Below are 19,849 nucleotides of genomic sequence, written 5' to 3'. Positions count from 1 at the left end.
AGATGAGCTATTTAAACAGATTAGTCATTGTTATATTTCAGATGTGCATTAAAATTAAGGAGTACCTCACAAAATAATAAGGGTGCAGTTTTATGCATTCAAGTATTATTTTTCTTCCGTTTGTTTCCACCTCAGGAAATACCAGTTCATAAGACTATAAAACAGTGCATAAGTTAAAAATGGTATATAAAGTGCACTGAGATTTATAAGAATGGCATATCTAAAATGTATCTGAAAACATTATTACTGAATTTTTCTTTACAAAAACTGTGGGGATGGTGGTGGTGAGAAATTCTTTCCTTATAAAAGAGTAAATCTAAATGACTGCAGAAGATACCAACAAATTAGGATTTATTACACAGAAGTTTGTTTCTCCCCCCTGTCAGCAGTCATCCATAGGAAAAAATAAGCGAATACCAACATGGAGCTTGTAAACTGTGTTATTTCATAGTCTAGGTAATATATGACCTAGAACAAAAAGAAAAAAGTGGCAAACTATGAATGGCTTCTTAATCTCAAAAATATCTGTTCTTCTTAGCATTAACATTAACCAGAAGGCATTACATTTACATTTGGTCAAAACCACTATATTACTCAACTCAATTCAGAGGTTAACTGTTAAACACCTGCCCCCAAAATTAAAATTTTAAAAATTATTTATTCTGAAAAAATATTTTCTAAAATAATAGTAATAATATAAATAATAAAAAAGAAAGATTACATTGGCATCTACTTCCTGTTATAATCATGCTTAGAAGTTCAGGCCTCAAGTGTTCCTGAACTGTGTGTGAAGCCTGGAGAACAATTACCACTATGACAAATTCAACAATTAAAACAGGAAGGACTTTCAATGAAGATTCTTTGAAGTGTTTTCGCTCTGGTAAACATCTTTGAAAAACAAAGCCTAATTAATGCTCAGCACAAAGGTCCTCATTCTTACTTGCTCAGAACCCTCCTACTAAAGGTGTAGTATAAACATTCATTAAAAACCTGACACACACACCCCCCCAAAGAAACCTCAAATCTGCCACGAAGACAGCAAAGCTTGTTTACAGGGGGTAGTACAGGTGCACAGAACCTTGAACACAGAAGACAGAGTAAAGCAAAGAATAGACAAGCCTGAACTGTGACTGACCGAAAAAAAAAAAAGGAATGAACTTCCTGAAATCCCTTAAATTGTTGCCATAAGCTAACATACTGAGATGCTGAGAGCTCAGTGCTCTTGTCTGCAGCTTCAGATTAAGTGACCTGCTCAATGTTTTTTGTTATAATGACATATGTAACTGCAGTAGACTTGTCTTATTGTTGTCTCCTGAGAGCCCTCACGAAAACGAGTTGTGCATCTTGAGAGACTAAGTTAAAATTTAAATAAATAATTAAATAAGATGAGGTGGGAAAGTTCCACCCGCATTGCTGGGAATCATTACAATGGAGTAGTTACTGCTTAGTGTGGCAGACGCTCACTATAATGAATTCCCAGGAAACCAGTATGAGCACAGTGATGCAAAATGTGTATGCTTCACCATCATGAGGAGGTTCACCCTTAGGAGCAGAGACTTCTCCTGAATCTCAGTGTCCCCCATCTCCCGTAATCAAATTGACCACATTTGAATTCATCTGAATGAGTCAGTTTTGCAGATGCACATTCAGCACAGCTCTCTTCATCTTTTGTCACATCCCTCAGGGACCCTTTTCATTCCCACAGTGACAGAGTGACAAATAGTTATAAAACTTGTAATAAATTAAATTTCTTGTATACGTTTTGACTTCTCCCTCTGCCCTCTAGACTTCCTCCCTGTCAGAACAAATTCTTGCATTATCAAAATCCCACCAGCTTCAAATCAACATCATTGTTTAGATATAAGTGATCAGGCAGGAATATATTTATTTCTTTCTGCATTCCCTGTGCTTAGTCTATTGCCAATGTTCAAGTTCCTTCAGCACTGCAGAAATAATGGTGTATTGACCTGGAGACCAAAGACAGAATAATGGGCTAGTATCAGAAAGAAAAATTGGATGTTATTTTTTGTTTTATCCTTCTGAAGAACAGGTTCATAGATTGCCAAAAGAATATACAGTACTCCTGAGGATTTCTGGTAATTGGCAGAAAACAGTGAAATTTCTGGGTAGATGAAGGCAAATGGTTCATCTACAGTTGGTCTCTCGTCTCTTTTCCCACGGCTGGTAGAGCTGATCTACGGAACCTCACATGAAAAAATCAGGCACCATGAATTTCTCAGCTTGTGCAATACAGATGTTATATATAATCTTCAGTGCTTTTTAACAGTGCCTTCTGCACATGCTAGTCAATCTGACAAAATGTTGTGGTTTAACCCCAGCTTCCCACTAAGCACCACACAGCCACTTGCTCACTCCCTCCACGTTGGGATGGGAGAGACAATCTGAAGAGTGTAAGTGAAAAAACTCATGGGTTGATGCAATGGCAGTAATAAGAGAAGCAAAAGCCACGTGTGCAAGCAAAGCAACACAAGGAATTCATTCACCGCTTCCCATGGGCAGGCAGGTGTTCAGCCATCCCCAGGAAAACAGGGCTCCATCACCCATAATGGTTACTTGGGAAGAAAAATGCCATAACTCCAAATGTCCCCCCTTTCTTCTTCTTCCCCCAGCTTTATATGCTGAGCATGACATTACACAGTATGGAATATCCCTTTGGTCACGTGGCATCAGCTGTCCCTCACCAGCTTCTTGTGCAACACCAGCCTACTTGGTAGTGGGGTGGGGTGAGACGCAGAAAAGGCCTTGATGCTGTATATTACTCAGCAATAGTGAAAATTACCCAGTGTTAAAAACACTGCTAGCTACTATGAATAAAATTAACTATCCCAGCCAAAACCAGCACACAAAAGTAGTGTCAAAACTGTTTTGGAAAGCATTTAAAATCTGTCTTACATGTTGTTGCCTTGCCCCTTTATTGTACTTATATTGTAGCTATGTGTGAGACTAAAAACAAACAAAAAATTAAATAAAGTGTTCTTAAAATAGTTTAATAGCAACTTCAATAACTAGAAATGGTTTGACACTATAGATCTGTATTGACAGATCTTACAGAAGTGGTAAAATGGACTACTTTTCCATTTGAACAGCATAAGGAAATTTCCTTTAATTTGTGAGATAACTGCATGAGATACTGAACTCCCAAATTATTGCCGATTTTATATTTAAGTATATTTCAATTCAGAAAGCTATTCTTTATCATCCTGGAACTCATTCAGTTTCCTATAGAAACAGAGAAAAAAAAAAAGCATTGGATAGCTCTGGCCTCGCCTCTAAGCCAACAAACCCAGCTGATGACTGTATAATGTCAAGGGATGTTCTTTCTTGTACCTCTTCCACACTTACACACAGTGTTTTGGTGAAGACCACTTCTAATCACCAAAACCCCCAAAATGTCTACGCTAATCTGTTATTTATTTGTATTATTATATCTGACTGTTATTTCACCTAGTACATTTTACATAAACTCCCTTTTACCAAATGAATCAAAATAACCACAAAAGAAAGCCTCCTTGAAAAATAAAGCTTGTTCTTTCATATAAGCCAACAGAAATTCTGTTGTGGGGAGAAGGGGGGGGGGGGGGGGGGGGAGGATTGAGAAAATAAAAAGAGATCAAAAACCAATAAAGCAATGAGACATAAAGAGAAATAACAGAAGAAAATATAGAATAGGATACAACAAAGAAACTGAAAAGTCACTGAAAAAATTTGAGATAGAGAAGCAAGTTGAAAGGTTCAAGTGGAAACAGATGAAGCTGTTAAAGCTAATATGTGAAGCTATCAGAGATTATATTTACACGTGTCTGTGTATGTGTGTAAAAAAACAGCAGTACAATTTCTGTGAAATGTAAGAAACCCAGTTAATACAGTTGAAGATAAGGACTGCTGACATAAAGAAAACATCAAGTGAAAACAAAAATCATGAAACAAAATTAAACACAAAATATATGTAGTAGGTACGCTGAAATTGTCAAGGGAAGGGCAAACCTCGTATTTATTTCCCTACACTTTTAACCTTTCATATACAAAAGGCTCTTTCCACATTTTCACATACAACTACAGATCAGGTCAACTGATGACACGTGTGATTCAGAAAACATATACAATATAAAGTAACATAAGAGTATAAAAACAACTGCATAGGCTTAATGATTACACTATGTTATACAGTATGTGTGAAAAGCTGTAGTATTCTTACATTCAATTTACAATCAGAGAAACATTCTGTAAAACTGATTCCTTTGATGAGTATACTACTCTTGCTGAGACTGCCCCCAAAAAAAAAAAAAAACCAAAGAAAAGGAAAAGAAATGCACTCCTTTTTTGTTTCTTCTCCCCCTTTACCACCTACACGTAAAGGAACAGCATACTAAAAGCCAATGAAGAAACAAAAACCAGCAGTTTATCCTGGGATATTATTAAGGAAAAGAAACTCACACATTCTGGGACATTCTAAAACAGTAAAAAAACAAATTCCAGACAAATATTATATTTGGAAAAGCAAGTTAGCTGGTCCTCTGGAAAGTAACTTACTATATACTACATAACATAAAGACAGTTTGACACCACAGATATGGGTTTTACATGCCCTAATGTTGTAATTAGATACCCAAAATTAGTAATTTTTTTACTAGTTCCAGGAAAGGTAGTGTTTAGCTGCAGAGTTAGCATTAAATAATTTTAAATTTATAAAATTATTTCAGATAGTAGTGTGTGATGACTTTTTCAATAGTATCCTGACTGACAGACATGCGTCAAACGATCCCTGTTTATGAGGCTGCGTTCCTCCTAGCGGCTTGGAGTTCCAGGGTCAGAATTAATTCTACAGTTTGTATCACATAAGGTTTCTTCACAAATGATCATAATCCAGGTTACTTTTTAAAACTAAGAATGTCCCTTTTTCTTTCTTCAGTTCTTCCATTCAAGGCAGGTATTACTTCCAAATATTCCTCTTACCCTCAGTGATATATTTAATGAGGTTTATTGCTAATTTTATTAACACTTCTGTCTTACTGACCCAACTCAACACTCAGTAGCTTTTAAGTCACAGAAACCAATATACTATTATTGTTCTGTAAAGATCACAACACAATATAGCTTATCCATCCCTTTGCGTTAATAGCTACTATGTTCTTTGTTTTAAGTTCATATTTCAGAGGCTTAACTGAAAGTCTGTGGTTTTGTTCTTATTTCTATTATAGGTTTAGATAGTTTGTAACTAAACCTTCAACACAGCACAAGTATGGACTCTTCTTTATTTCTTGCACAACAGATTTGTCTGATCTTTTCCTTTGTATATATAATATATTGTGTTATTAATATTATATATATATATAGACTGCAAAAGGAAGAAGATAAAGCCAGAGATGACTTCTTATCCAGCATTAACACACTGACATTTCTCATTTTCTTTTTTAGTTCTGACTATGTTGTCAAGATGGAATAAAAAATTTCAGAACTTTCCTTTAAAATCCTAGTAATAGCCCTAAAAATTAGCCAGTATTTGTTTGAATCAACTTCTAGATAAAAGTTCATTTTCATTTTTCCTTGACTTTTATCTCCAGCATTAAAGCAGTTCAGAATACAGACTCCTTGTTAGCTTAACAGGCCTTAACAAGTTACTGTGCTGCTAGAATAGTTACATCATTTAAAACAGCTGGGGTCATAAAATGGAGTAGACATTGTATGAATAAGAGCCTCTGAGATTATTTATAGAAGAGACTCCACATTCCTTACAGAAGACATGTGAACTGTAATTTAGGTTGTGTTACAAAGGAAGTTGGAAGGAAAGCCTAGCAGCACCTGCAATTAAAAGAGAACAGAAATGCTGAGCTAGCACGAGGAGCCCTGGGCAGAACTACTTCCTGGTAACACCTTGGTTAAAGTAGATTAGTCATGTGTTGTATCTAGATGGGCTTCTCCAGAGGGAAAAAAAAACCAACCAAAAACCACAACAAAACAACAAAACCACTGGAAGCCTACCTAACAGCACCATGAGGATGAACGGAGAGTGTGAAAAGCTGAAACAGCCTTAGGAGACAGTCAGAGGAAATGTTCAAAAGGTTTTAATGCTGCTTACAGCAAAAGAAACTCCTGAACAGTTATTGGACTGGCACCTGCTTTATCATTCCTTTTTTTTTTTTTTTTTTTTTTTAATTAATAAACAAGACTGTCAAGGCTGTCTTGTACCAAGGTCCAAAAAGTAGCAGCTTTAACAGGAGTTCTTGACTTCTCAAAGAATTTATAAAAGTAATGTAGACTAGTGATCAAGATACTCTCTTCTGATCCTATGTGTAGCTTATCGCTAAACGCAAGCTTTAATGGATCTCTTGAAGGACAACATCAACTCAAGCACCACTCATAAAGAGCAATAATTACCCATGTTACATATAGGCAACTAATCCAGCACATGATATGCCAAAGGAGACACTGATTCCACGCGACCCAAATAAGGGATCCTGGGCACACTGACACCCAGCATGATATGAAAATAAGGATAAGCTTTTTAATTATTTTTAAAGTGTTTTTCAAAGAGGATTTTTTTGGTTTTGTTTTAATCAACAACAAGTTAAAAATATGAGGGTGTCCAATCCTTTATATATATGAAAATAAATATCAATTTTTACATACAAACCACCAGTGCCCCACAACAAAACCCTGTCGGTCCTTGAAATTCCCATCAGAAAATAGGTTTTCATTGCCAGGCTACAAACAGGCAGGTCGCATAAGATCCTCACCTCCAATGTTATGCTAGAAATACATTAGAACTACTATGGAATTCAAGTCTTATTGTCATAACACGATTTTTGAAAGTGTGTCTAATTGATGCTATGGTTAGATGATGTGCAAGATGAGCTATGATGTGCTATGCTGCCTTTAGCAATAAATAGCTCCAGCGAGCAGTTAACTGTAGAGATTATTTAAAAAGATGCATTGATTTTAGAAAAGATATTGAAGAGAGTTATTAGAAGACATTCTTATATTCATGAATGAGTACAGTAAACTATTAAACACTACAAAGCAATGGATTTGTTATCCTGTTGAAAAAGAGTACAAGTCAGTCAAGAAATATATGATCTTCCCTGAACAAAGGGAAATCTGCGAAGTTTGCAAACAAAACAGAAGAGGTACTTAAATTGCAAGCAGCACTATATGTAGATAGGAAATTAATGCTACAATGAACAGTTAGTGAAAATACAACATTAAGACAAAATAAAGGGATTCAAAGCCTGCCCTCAGTTGTCACACAAAACTGTTTTGTATAGAATAAGCAGGCACACAGCAACATCAGGATAACAGAAGTGCTCTGCCATAATCAACAACTGAAGAAATATTTATTGTAACTATACCCCTATGATTTGCATAGAGCATGACTGTCAGAACCATGACAAAATAAAACCACAATTAATCAGATAAAATCCAGCCACTGTTTCTGTAACTGTAATTGCACAAACAGCCATGCTAGCCATTACCTGCTGTGAAAGGAACAACCGTGAAACAGACAGATGATTCATAAATCTGAGTCACGTCTCTCTTTTCCTCAACCAGAGACCAAACCGTGTACATTTATACCTGAAGTCCATGCAGCTAGTCAAGGATAATACAGATATGTAAGACAGTACAAAGGACCTTTTACATTCCCAGAGTAGCAAAGGCTTTCCTTCTGTGCTGTTTCTCTTCACAAGGAACTTGCTAGCAGAATAAAGATTTCAGTAATTTCCTGAGTCATTCCTACCATTTATAAAGGTCAGGTCCCAATCAGGGAACAAAGCAAATACATGAGTATCTGATGAGCAATTACCCAGTTTAAATAGGAGGAACCTGCAACAGCCCCCTTGTGTATAATCCATAGGTACTGTTTATCCTAACAAATTATTTCTCAAAAATGAATAGCAAGAGATCCTCTGAGTGGTATGGTAGCATCCCAAATGACTGGTAAAAAGTAAAAAAAAGGGAAGGGAGGTCCAATGTAGAAACTAAATGCTTAAGAATGGCATTTGCCTCCCATAGTTTGCTACCAACCCAGCACTGTATTTGAAACTACTTATAATAATGTACAACGTAAATTCATTGATTATATTATTGTTACGGAAATTTTGACAATACATAATATAAAATATATATATGTTCCTTAGGTTAGAAGAGTGATAAATATGTTATTGAGTACATAAACTTATATCTCAGTGTTTTAAAGAAAAATATAAAACCTTACTGTTAGGTAAAGAAAAACAAACCTTACTGTGTATGCTAGAAATTTGAAAACATTGTTTTTCCAGTGTTTCAAGAGCAGTAAGAAAGTATGCCTAGAATGTGATCTATTTCAATATAGAAAATAACTAAACTACATTTTTATTGGTAAATCTTTCTTTTCTTTTTGAATCAAAACATAATTTGTCACCATTGTTTCTAAGATGATCTTTTTGTAAAAAAATCTACTTCACAAGATAGAAAGAAAAACAGATCTTTTGTTCCATTTTTAATGTAGCAGCATTACTGAAATAATGAAGGAAAACTGAGACAAGGTAGATAACCCACTTCAATAAAAATAAAACATTTCTTTAAATAAAATGGTTTAGCATTTAAAATCAGCTAGGTTTCAAAGCAAAGATAATTTTAATTTAAAAATATTTAAATAGCATATGTAAAGAACGTTGAGTAATTTTTCTCATTGAAACAACCCTTCTATAAAGTTTTGCTTTTCACAAACTGAAACATTGCAGTTAAATAAATTCTTGACTGGAATTTCCCAATAAGCTCTTCATGTAATGCATGCAACTTAACAGATTTTTTTTCCTCAAATAGTAAACATGCTGAGATTTTACTTATCACTGTCCATGATGATTATGTCTGACTTAGCTCATTTTCTGTATTCTGGATTCAAAACCCCAGTGCCCACTATGCGCATTGCAAAATTCCAAGTTCAGCAAAGATAAGCTTTTACTCTTAAAGTTCAGTGGCACTCAGCACCAACTACTTTCCTCAGTAAGAGAGCACCGTGCATATCTTTTAATTTTTAAATCTATATTAATATGGTTTTGAGTTATAAATGTTCTAGGACCAAAACCCCACAATAATAATATGGGGAAAAAAAAATTCCTTAATTACAGCAATATACAAAAAGAGGAATTTATGAAAAAATATTTCAGTGTTCAGAATGCTTTTTATGGACTTCAGGTTTTCAGAAATCAGCATTAAGATGTCAAATAGAGCCCAAACTTTGACAGGTGAGACCATCTTTTTGGGTCAGTTACTGGCAAAATAATAAAAGATATGAAGATCTTTTTTCTTGTTCTATAAAAAGAATAAACAGTTACCTGAATTCTATTTAGAATCCAAATTTGTTTTCAGCACTACGTGAAACCAAAGTAAATTGTTCCTGGCTTCAGTGAAAGTGGCATGAAGACTTTATTTACCTGTTTTAAAACATACTGACACAAACCATATGTGTAATGTCACAAAACCTTAAAACAGGTTGGGAAGGACCTTTGGGCGTCACCTAGAGCAACGCACTGCTCAAAGCAGGGTAAGCTTCTAGGCTGGACATGACTATTTAGCTACAGAGAAGTTTGTGAGAAAGAGGATGCATGCACTGGCCTGCAGTTAAGCTAACTGAACAGCTCAGAAACCACCAGATATGACAAAACTTGCTGGACGCAACAAATAACAACATAAGAAGTTACAGTCAGAGCCATGAGGATTGCCTGGATTTCAGAGAGACTGATGTGAGAAGAGCTGAACTTCACAGAGCATTCTGGAAGAATATGGGAGCCTCTTTCGGAGAGTCAAGGTCCATACTGCCTAGGTAATTATTTCAGTAATATGTTTTTAAAGTTGAGACTACCTAGGAAACACTAACAAAAATACTGAGTTTGGGTGCACTTGTAGAAAGACAAATAAGGAAACGGGAATTATGAGCAAGTTGTTTATTTGGGAAGGGACATGGAGATGGTAAAATGGAAGAACCTGAAAGAGGGAAAGGAGCAGGGGGAGCATATCAAAGGCAGCAAAAGTATGTGATCAATGTTATTTGGAGGTCTCTGTAGAGCAGCCCAGTGCCTCACTGCTGACACTTGGAGCAGGGCAATAACCATGGTTTTTGCACTGTGTTTGTGTCTGACTTGTTTCAGCAGTCAGAGGGAGAGGGCATGTCTTCCCTGGAGCTGCTGAGGGAGACCTGGTTGCTCTTCTCCTTGGAATGATGGAGGATTCCCTGCAGGGTACCACCTAACAACTTTGCTCTCTCAGGTCTCCTATAACACACATCAGGGGCTCTCTCTTCATTTTAGACCTCCACAGATTCTGCTACACATTCAGCAGGCCTAGCTTATTTTTTTATTAGAAAACTATTTCACGAAGCCTATAATTAAGTGGTACCAGTTCCGTTAATCCCTACTCATTATTTCACAGGTGTATGAAGTGAATCAACTCCTGCAACTGCTGAATCAGGTTGTTCCTTGGATCTATATCTACAGTTCAAATAAAAAAGGAATCATGCAAGTCACAAAAAACCTAATAAAAGAAAATCCTTTTCAGAAGTATAACTATCACGCAGAAATCCAACACTAAAGAATAGGAATAATTTTAAATGACACAAAGGTGAATACGAGCTCTGTTCAATGGTCACTGGCAGTTCTAGTATTCCTTTTATGAAGCTATAAAAATCAATACAATAATTAAAGAGAAAAGGAGACATACATATATATTGAGTCTAAATTTGAAGTCTGTATTTAAAAATATGCCTTTTCACATCACACATTAACTGAGATCTCCTTAAGTTTTTTTATTTTTCCTGGAACATTACTTCTGCCAAACATACTATAACTACTGTCAACCACACAGCATTGCTGCGAGTATCTTGCTTTCTTAACATTTCCCTAAAAATTATTTTCTTCTACACACTACCAGCTAGATTTGTCTCTGGCTGCACACATCCTTTCATTGCATTTAACTTTCTCTTGAACTGTTTGAACTGTCTTGAAACATAAATACTGAGCATAACTTTTTAATTATTATTTCTTAAATCTTATCTTCCTGTCTTTTCTCATTCTTCCAGTATTAAACCACCAGGCTTCTCCATTTATCACCTCCATCAGTAAGTGTATCTGGCTCCATTATAGATGGAGTTATTCATAATTCTTCAAATGGAATGTCACAGCCTCCTTGTAGATATCTGTAGTGTGCTACCAGTTAAATGCAAGCAATGTAACTTAGAAACTCATTTTGCAAACTTTCCACAAGTCAGAATTGATATACAAAACTGTCACATAAATTGCAAAGGCAGCTTTGTTCAGATGGATGAATGAAGGGGATACAGATAAAAATGCAAGTGTTTGTGGGTATGTAAACAGGAAGTGTCTGCCTCTAAGTAACAAACAAATGAAAAAGAAAATTAGTGTAATTCGGTGTTGGAATTTTCTATGGATAATTACTGTCGCAAATACAGAAATATGAGAGACACCTCCTTTTGTTATCTTGGCAAGAAAGAAGTCTCTAATAATTAGAAAAATACCAAATGTCTTACAGAATGCTGTCTGAACAGACTGAGTAACTGCAATTCTGCATATCAATTTTTAAATGTTCTTTTACTTTGAAAGAAATCACAGCTTTGTTTTTAGTAATATGCATTTTTATTGTCATTTTGTAGTAGAAATGAACACAAGCGTCAAGCATTTACTCGTACTTTTCACCCTAGGAGCAAGCTAGACTAGTGGAATGGATTTTTTCCCCAATATGTTATTTTGAAGATCTTTCTTAGGTTGGAGGGTTCTCCAAATCCAGATAACTAGTTTTTCTACATCATGAGACATCAACATGAAAATGTAATGTTTTGTACTACACTAGAAACCACTTTAGTATCTTCCATCATACTGAAATTATATTGAAAATTTCCAAAATATCCCGAAAAAACATTTTCCTAAATTTTTGTTGCTGTATTGCAAATTCAGAAAGGAATGACATAATAAATTCATGTGAAATGCAAACAGAAGAGTTAAATGAAAGAGATCTCAAAGTGAGATTTGAAAAGACATGGAAGTGACTGTGCTATTTGACATGATTTCTTAGGACAGTGTATTTAAATGGTTATGAATGGCTACATTAGAACTCCATCCCAGTCTTCCAATTAATATATACTTTCAGACTTATCCTTTCTGCTATTATAATAGCAAAACATCCTTAATGTCTGCTTAGATACTTTGAAGTCCTCCTGCCTGTGATCACTCCTTCTTTACTCATTTAGTAAATCCATCCCGTATTTTTCAGAAATTTACACAAGCATAATCCAGGACCAAATAATCCATAAGTAAAAAATCCCACAAATCCACTGAAATCAACAGGAAAACAGTGACTTTAAAGAAAATGCAACTAATCTAGTTCATTGCCACTAATATTTCTGTAGTTCTAAAGTTTATTTTTTCTAATTAAAGACTAAAACATATAGCTACAAGAAGATTAAAGAAATATTTTTTTCTTTTTAAAAATACTCTGATTTTTGAAGGCTGTGTAAACACAGACACGCACACACTCCACATAGATGTATGTATAAGTACGATCTACCTATGTGAACAAAATCTTTTAAAGCTCCCACTTCTCACTGGTTACACCAGTCTGTTATAATGTGTAGCTAAAATTTCCCTGATTAATTTTTGCTCACTTTTGCATTTCCATTGCTCTAAGTTATGAGGAAAAAAATCAATCATTAAAACTCAATCAGTAAATAAAACCGAATAAAATCCAATCATTAAAAAAATCTTTCTAGGCACAATTAATGAATTTCAGTTCAACAGCTGAACTGATTGTAACTGAGTATTTCTTTAAGATTACCTTTTCTTCTAACAAAAAGTAAAAATACTCCTACATGCATGCTTATTTGCATTGTGTGTGTATATGTGTGTATATATATAAATATGCATTTTTTTCTTTCCTCTCCTTAGGGGAGGGGAATGGGTACAAAGAATGAGTGGAATATTTTTGCGTCTTGAGAAAATCTGTTACATAGCATGGTATTTGAAAAACAGATTAAAACAAACAAACAAACAAACAGCATACTTTGGTAAATAGCGATGTCTAACTAGCAGTGGAAGTCAATACCAAAGATGGTAGATGAAGAAGACAGTACCATGTTCTTTTGCTGTTGATACTATCTGATATCTTGGTTTTTCCAACAGCTACACATTTCATGATCACTTTGCAAAGCAGTAGTTTGTCACAAAAGGACACCGAAACACACAGTATTTCATTAAATTAATTCATGAATGTGAGCATTTAAAAGTAATTTTTAAGAAATGAATTGTGTGCTACAACTAAAACACACAAAGTCATCTTCATTCTCACTCATCTTTTCAAAGACATATTTCCCTGCTTTTATTTCAGATTGTTCTTTATTGTTTTTCCTAAGCTGCTTTTCTGAGGAAGAGATCCTGTCCTTCAATTCAACCAAGGTAGTCTTTTGTACCTTTTATGCTACTCCTCCATCATTTTTGTCTCGACATAAATCACTTCAATGTTCTTCCTTGAACAGTGCTCCATTATTCTAGAAATGTGAGTGTATATGATTTTTAATTTGAACTGAAGTTGAACACATAATGAAAACCTTACTATTGGTCTTAAGATAAATTCAGGTTTTATATAGCTGACAATTTTCATGTACTAGTTTGTATGAAGATTTAAATAGTGAAAAGTGTTAAATCCACTAATTCTGCCAAATTGCCATAGACTTTGTATATGCAACTTTATTGCACTCTTGTGAAAATTTTAGCTTCTATTCTTGTCCAAGCAACTTCACAGGAACAGATAAGCAGGTAGATAAATTGAGATTTAATGTTCAAGCCGTAACACCAGCAAATCCTCAGAAACAGAAGGAGAAGGAGAATCAAGGTTAATCATTGGGATCACATCTTAGGTTCTGATTGTGAAAACAAAAAAAGACTTACTTAACTTTAAGCCTATTAATGAAAAGCTCATTCACATTAATGGGATTGTCTGATTAAAACTAAGCTTAAAACTGAACTTTTTAAAGATTGGGTCATTGGTGTTTTAATGCAAGAGCTGAAAGAAAAGCTTTTGTAGAGAATTAACATTATATACTTACACACTCCAAGACAATTTAAGAATGCAGCATTCACTTTCAAAATGCATTTGTCTTCCATTAACACATTAATAATAGTCTAAGGGCAAGTGAAACATTGTAAGACTGTTTTTATCTTGTTCATAAATAAGAGGCTTGGTATGTGATACTAGGCTTTCTACTGTGGGTTCAAGGTCTTCAAGAAATCAGTCACAGTATGCTAATGAAAAAAAAAACAAAAAACTGGATTCTTTGCACCCAGAGGGCAGCTCAAACTGTAACTTACATGTTTTCTGGAGCTTAGCTTTGTTTCTGTAAATGAGCAGGAGAAAGGTTTTTCACTCGTCTAGCATCATCAAGAGAGTACCACAGTCAGGACTGAACAGCCAGAAAAATTAGTCTCACTTTAAGAGGGAAAGCATTACACATGAAAGATAAGTTTCTGAGCAAACACTGGTATCTCGGTCTCATTTTGAGCCTTATTTGACAGTGCTTACAACTACAATGTTCCCGGAGCACTCTATTGAAGCCAGCTGTGAAAAGTGCTAGGCTAAGGTACGTAAATGCAACATGTAAACTATCTGTGGACAAGTTATAATTAGTAAGTTACAACTACAAAGGTAGTCATTCGACAGAGTTAGTAGACAGAACATTATTTGATTAGTAATAGAACAATGAGAATGAAATTTCAAATTGTGACAGCTTCCAGATTTTCTTTATGAGGTTTGGAATATCTGCTATGAAAACAATCAAGAGAAATAATACCTCAAAATTGTGACCTATAATTTAATCCCTAACCAACCAATCAAAGTGAGAGTGAAGATTTCACTGGTGGTTGTTCTCTCGCATTTCAGTGTTTCGTGTTTCCTCGCTGCCTATCTGCTACTATTGATGAAAGTAAATTGGTATTTCATTAATAAGAATACATACATTTCCACATATTCTAGCACAGACCTACTACTGTTGAAAAGGATTGGGCTGTTGATGAGGCTACTAGCAAACCCTCATCAACCTTTGAGAATTAAAAGTACACAGTTATCAAAATGAACTGCCACGAGCTTCACAAGAGAACAGCAGTATCAAGAAAATAAATTATCCACAGTGATTAGAAAGGCTTAAAAAGCTAATAAAAGTTCATGATCCTGATCTGATGCAAATATAATAGCATTAATGAAGCTTCAGGCCTATTCCTTCTTGGTAGACAAATTGTTTTCACAGGAGGCTAAAGCAACTTAGCAAATACGAGACTAAGGGGCTACTCCTAGAGGTCTGTCAGGAGCATCTTTAATTTCCAGGTAATGGCTGATAGAACAAAAGCTAGTACAGCAATGATGCTCCATCCCAACCCCCACCCTGGACTGAAGAAACAGCAGTGAAATAGTTTATTTGTTTGTTTGTTTTCTGATGGGACCTCTCTCTTAAAGGAGCATGTCCTGGTTTCAGCTGGGGATGGAATTAACTTTCTTCTTAGTAGCTGGTGCAGGGCTGTGGTTTGGATTTGGTGTGAGAACAACATTGATAACACACTGATGATTTCAGTTGTTGCTGGGTGATGTTTATACTCAGTCAAGGACTTCTCAGTTCCTTGGGCCCTGCCAGCCAGAGGGCTGGAGGGGCACGGGAAATTGGGAGGGGACACAGCCAGGACAGGTGACCCAAACTAGGCAAAGCGATGTTCCATATCATGGGACTTCATGCTTGGTATATAAGCTGGGGGGGGGGGTTAGCTGGGGCCTGGGGTTCATTGCTGGGGGACTGGCTGGGCATCGGCCAGCGGGTGGTGAACAGTTGTACTGTGCATCACTTGTTTTCCTGTCTCACTTTTCCTCTGGATTTTATCCTTTCCCCCACCTTTCCGTTATAACTGTTACTATTATTATAATAACCATTTTTATTATTATTATTTCATTTTAATTCTGTTTAAAGTATTAAATTGTTCTTATCTCAACCCTTGAGTTTTACATTCCTTTCTGATTCTCCTCCTCATCCCTCTGGGGGAGGGGAGTGAGCGAGCAGCTGCCTGGGGCTGGGTTGCTGGCCAGGGTTAAACCACAACAGAGAAGAACAAAGCTGGGTTTTTTTCATTATTATGAAGTCACCTGCTACACATCATCATGCAGATTGCTGTAATTTTAAGACTTTCTAAAATGCTGAATTGGTGAGGTGCTGACATTGCTGGAATTATACATGTCTCAGGACTGAACAGAGTCTGTAAAAGATACTTATGTCAGATTTAAGCAACACTGACACGTGTTTAGTGCTTGTGCATGCTCTTTGCATGATGAAGGGCTCTTATGTGATTATTGTAACAATGCAGATTTCTTACGCATGAAAAGGTAAACAGACACATAAAAAGATGCATATACACACAGATGTAACTGTAGAGTAAAACCCATCCCATTCAGTGCTTATCCAAAGGTAATGAAAATAAATTAGATTCTTGTAGAATCAACATAGGTCTGAATCAACACTGACGACTTAATAGAGTAATAATATTTTACAGTATTTTCTCTAAATAAAAGCGAGTAAAAAAATGTCAGTAATCTGTTTTACTTTTCCAAAGAGTTAAATACTCTTTTTTCCCCTCTCTAGAGAGCCTTCTAATATAAAGCATGAGGTTTAGAAAATAGTAAGTTCTAAGTCTGATAGCAGTACATAGTTTTTGTAACAATTTCCCTAATACTTTCTACAACATTTCATGAAAACAGGTATTACTCACCTCAGTTAATTAAATCAATAGAGAAGAAATAATAAAAAGGAGTTCAATATTATAGTATGCTATACTGACATTACTCTTGAAAACACTGGGGAAAAGATTTAAAGGGGAATTATAATTAAACTGCAGTGTTACCTTTTACAAGTGTTTTCGTAATGAATTGTATTGGTCAGTTTCAAATTCAAGCTTTAAACTAATAAAAAGTATGCCACGGTTATTTTTTAGATCTTATCATTCCAATTCTGAATTTTCGTTTACTTTGAAAACATGCAAGAAACAGTTGATATGAATAAGGTGTGTATAATTTAAAGAGAGAGACAGGAAAACGGTAAACAACCCAAAAAGCCTCTAACATAGCTGCTTCCTTGACACTTAACATCTCCAGTTCTTTGGTCTGTACATGGGGAATACATACAAGAGCAACTACTTTCTGTAAACAGCAGCTTGCCAGCTCTGACAGCAAAGGACTCAGCTATATATATTGTATATATACAATAATATACAATATATATATTATATACTCATGATATATACACTGTAAGATAAACAATATACCTTAGATAGCAAATCATTCATATATGCAATCTCCATATCCTACCAAAAGCAGCAATTAATTTACTTTATCTAAACGATAAAAACAGATGCAAAGAACTGATCTATCTCAATAATAGTAGGTTCATAGCATTATCTAGCTGTACTTCTTCTACCATACATCCTATTGTTTTTTGCCATGACCTTTAGTTCTTTTGCCTTACACACATGAAAGAAAAGTAATCTACTTCTGCAATAAGTAGATTTTGTAAAACCAATTATATAGATAAATAGAAAAGTCTTGTGTTGTTTTTTGGGGGTCTGTCCCCTTCCCCCCCCCATCCTTTACCCTTCACTATTTTTATTATGTGGGCTGTAACTGATCAAAATCATTGTTTTTATGTAATTATGTTATATACATACACTGTCTTATTCTAAACACAAGCATTCTAAATACAGGGAAATCTATTTCTGCATTTCTAAAGTCCACTTTCTAAAGGATATCTATTTCTGTTGATAGGAAAAACTAAAATCACTTCTTCATAACCAAGGTCAGATCCAATAATTTAGAATGAGGAAGTCACAGACAGATGGAGCTCCATCTCACCTACTACAGCTGCTTGGTAATAGCATTGTGGAACTAATGCAGCAGAGACTACTTTTTTGTCTTACTCATTTTTTACTGCATTTTCACCAGAGAGCAAGGAAATGGGACTCCAGGGGAGCTGACTACACGCACTAGTAGTAAGACACAGCCCACAAGGCCTCAATCCTTTGATATGTACCAAAATAAATGACTGAAGGCAAAAAATTTATGAGACAGTTGCGCTTTATTTTGACACTCAATCATATAATCCAGCACGTCGGAAACGTACATGCCAGAATAAAATCAAGCACCAGAACAACATCAACACACAATAACAACAGCTCATATTCATTTACCAGTATTTCTTAAATAAACACTGACAGTTACGTACTAGTGGTATCAATATACTCCCACTCTGCACAGTTACCGACCATGAGAACAAGTGTTCATCACTGATTTAACACTTTCAAAACCCATGAACCTTCTCATATGCATGTGCAAGGCCCCAGATAGCTAATGCCAAAGTCATCTTTCCTTATCCCTGACACAAGCTCACTAAAATGTGTTGTAGTTCTGTGCTTAAAAGAAGTATCTTTCTGGAAATACATGAGGAAACAATCTACAGACCCATAACACAGGTACTTTCTCCCGTCTCTTCCATGAAAATCTTTACCAAGAGAATAGTTAATGCCAAATGTGTAGGAAAATCATTAGGTAATAACCCTTGTGATCCTGCTGGACTATACAAGATTTATACCAGTAACCTAAGGTCAGAATCTGTACTTCTAACAATAAGGTCATCAGCTATCTTATTGCCCCTAAAATTCAGGCATTTATCATGCTTTCCAATATTTTATTGAAAACTTTTATTTTTATTTTTATCATTCTTACAATTCAATGACTGCTATCTACCACACAGCCTTGGCATTGATTTCCAGTATAGTAATGCAACTATATCCCCATGGCAACTTGTTTTCAGATAACTTCTCAAGCCATGCATCTACCAACCCACAGGAGATGGCCTATATTCTTACAGTCATTCCTAAAAATATATTTATTTAAAAACACCCTAATCTTCCATTATCAGCCTACAATCCTTGTAGTTTGTGTAATTTTATCAATTCCCTCACTTGCTTAGTTCCTTCCTTCCTTCCTTTCTAACAATCCTGTATTCATTATTCAGCAGTTGAAGTTAGCTTCCACCCAAAGCCCAAGGAGACTGTAGGAGGAGGTGAGACAGAGGTAGTGCATCTAAATTTCATGGATAGAGGAATGTTGTCACTAGGCAACACACGGTTTCCTCCAACATTCTAGAGCTACCAAAATATGCAGTCCACTTCCTCCAGTTTTCTTCTGATTTCCTGCCTTCTCACTTCAGTCTAGCCCACTTAATGGACAGAAAACCCTTCAGCTTTTTTTGCTGAGTCAGTCTTTCTGTGGTTGTGCTGCAGCTGGCTTCCCAGGGGAATGAATAAGCATCAGCCATGTTACTACAAAGGAGAGAGGAACACAGCTGGGAGCAGTCCATCTGGTAGCAATGAGCAAGCAGATTGGTTTGCCTGGGTCAAATCTGCATCTCAGTTACATCCACACAAAAAAGCATACCCCACACTTCTTCCAGCTAGTCCTACTTAACTAAAACATGACACTGTTCCTTTGCTTCCCAAGCCTGCTGTTTATTGCTGTAAAAGGATCAAGATTCTGTGTATTCAAAAAGCTGCAGAAAGCAGTTTGTCCGAGAGTCGGGAGATCTTATGGCATTCTACTTCCCTGCACTTGTGTATAAACAAAAGGCACTACAATATATTAAAGCTATGTTCATAATTCCTAAGCTAATAAAACTACATCAATATTACGAACTTCTGTCTCAGTTGCTTTCATATTTTCAATCCTAAGGAAAGCAGAAATTTAATTTTTAAAACAATTTGTTGAT

The 19,849-nt window shown here is 35.6% G+C and overlaps 1 protein-coding gene across 8 annotated transcripts in view; it reads right to left on the bottom strand.

The window, feature by feature from the left end:
- Positions 1 to 19,849, bottom strand: part of CDH18 (cadherin 18) — a 337,247-nt gene that overhangs the window by 190,781 nt on the left and 126,617 nt on the right. The gene's annotated exons all lie outside the window — the stretch shown is intronic.

This window comes from Falco peregrinus, chromosome 3 (assembly GCF_023634155.1).
Source record: "Falco peregrinus isolate bFalPer1 chromosome 3, bFalPer1.pri, whole genome shotgun sequence".
NCBI lineage: Eukaryota > Metazoa > Chordata > Aves > Falconiformes > Falconidae > Falco > Falco peregrinus.
Note: the sequence above shows the minus strand (reverse complement) of the source record. Positions and strands in the feature narration are given on the sequence as shown.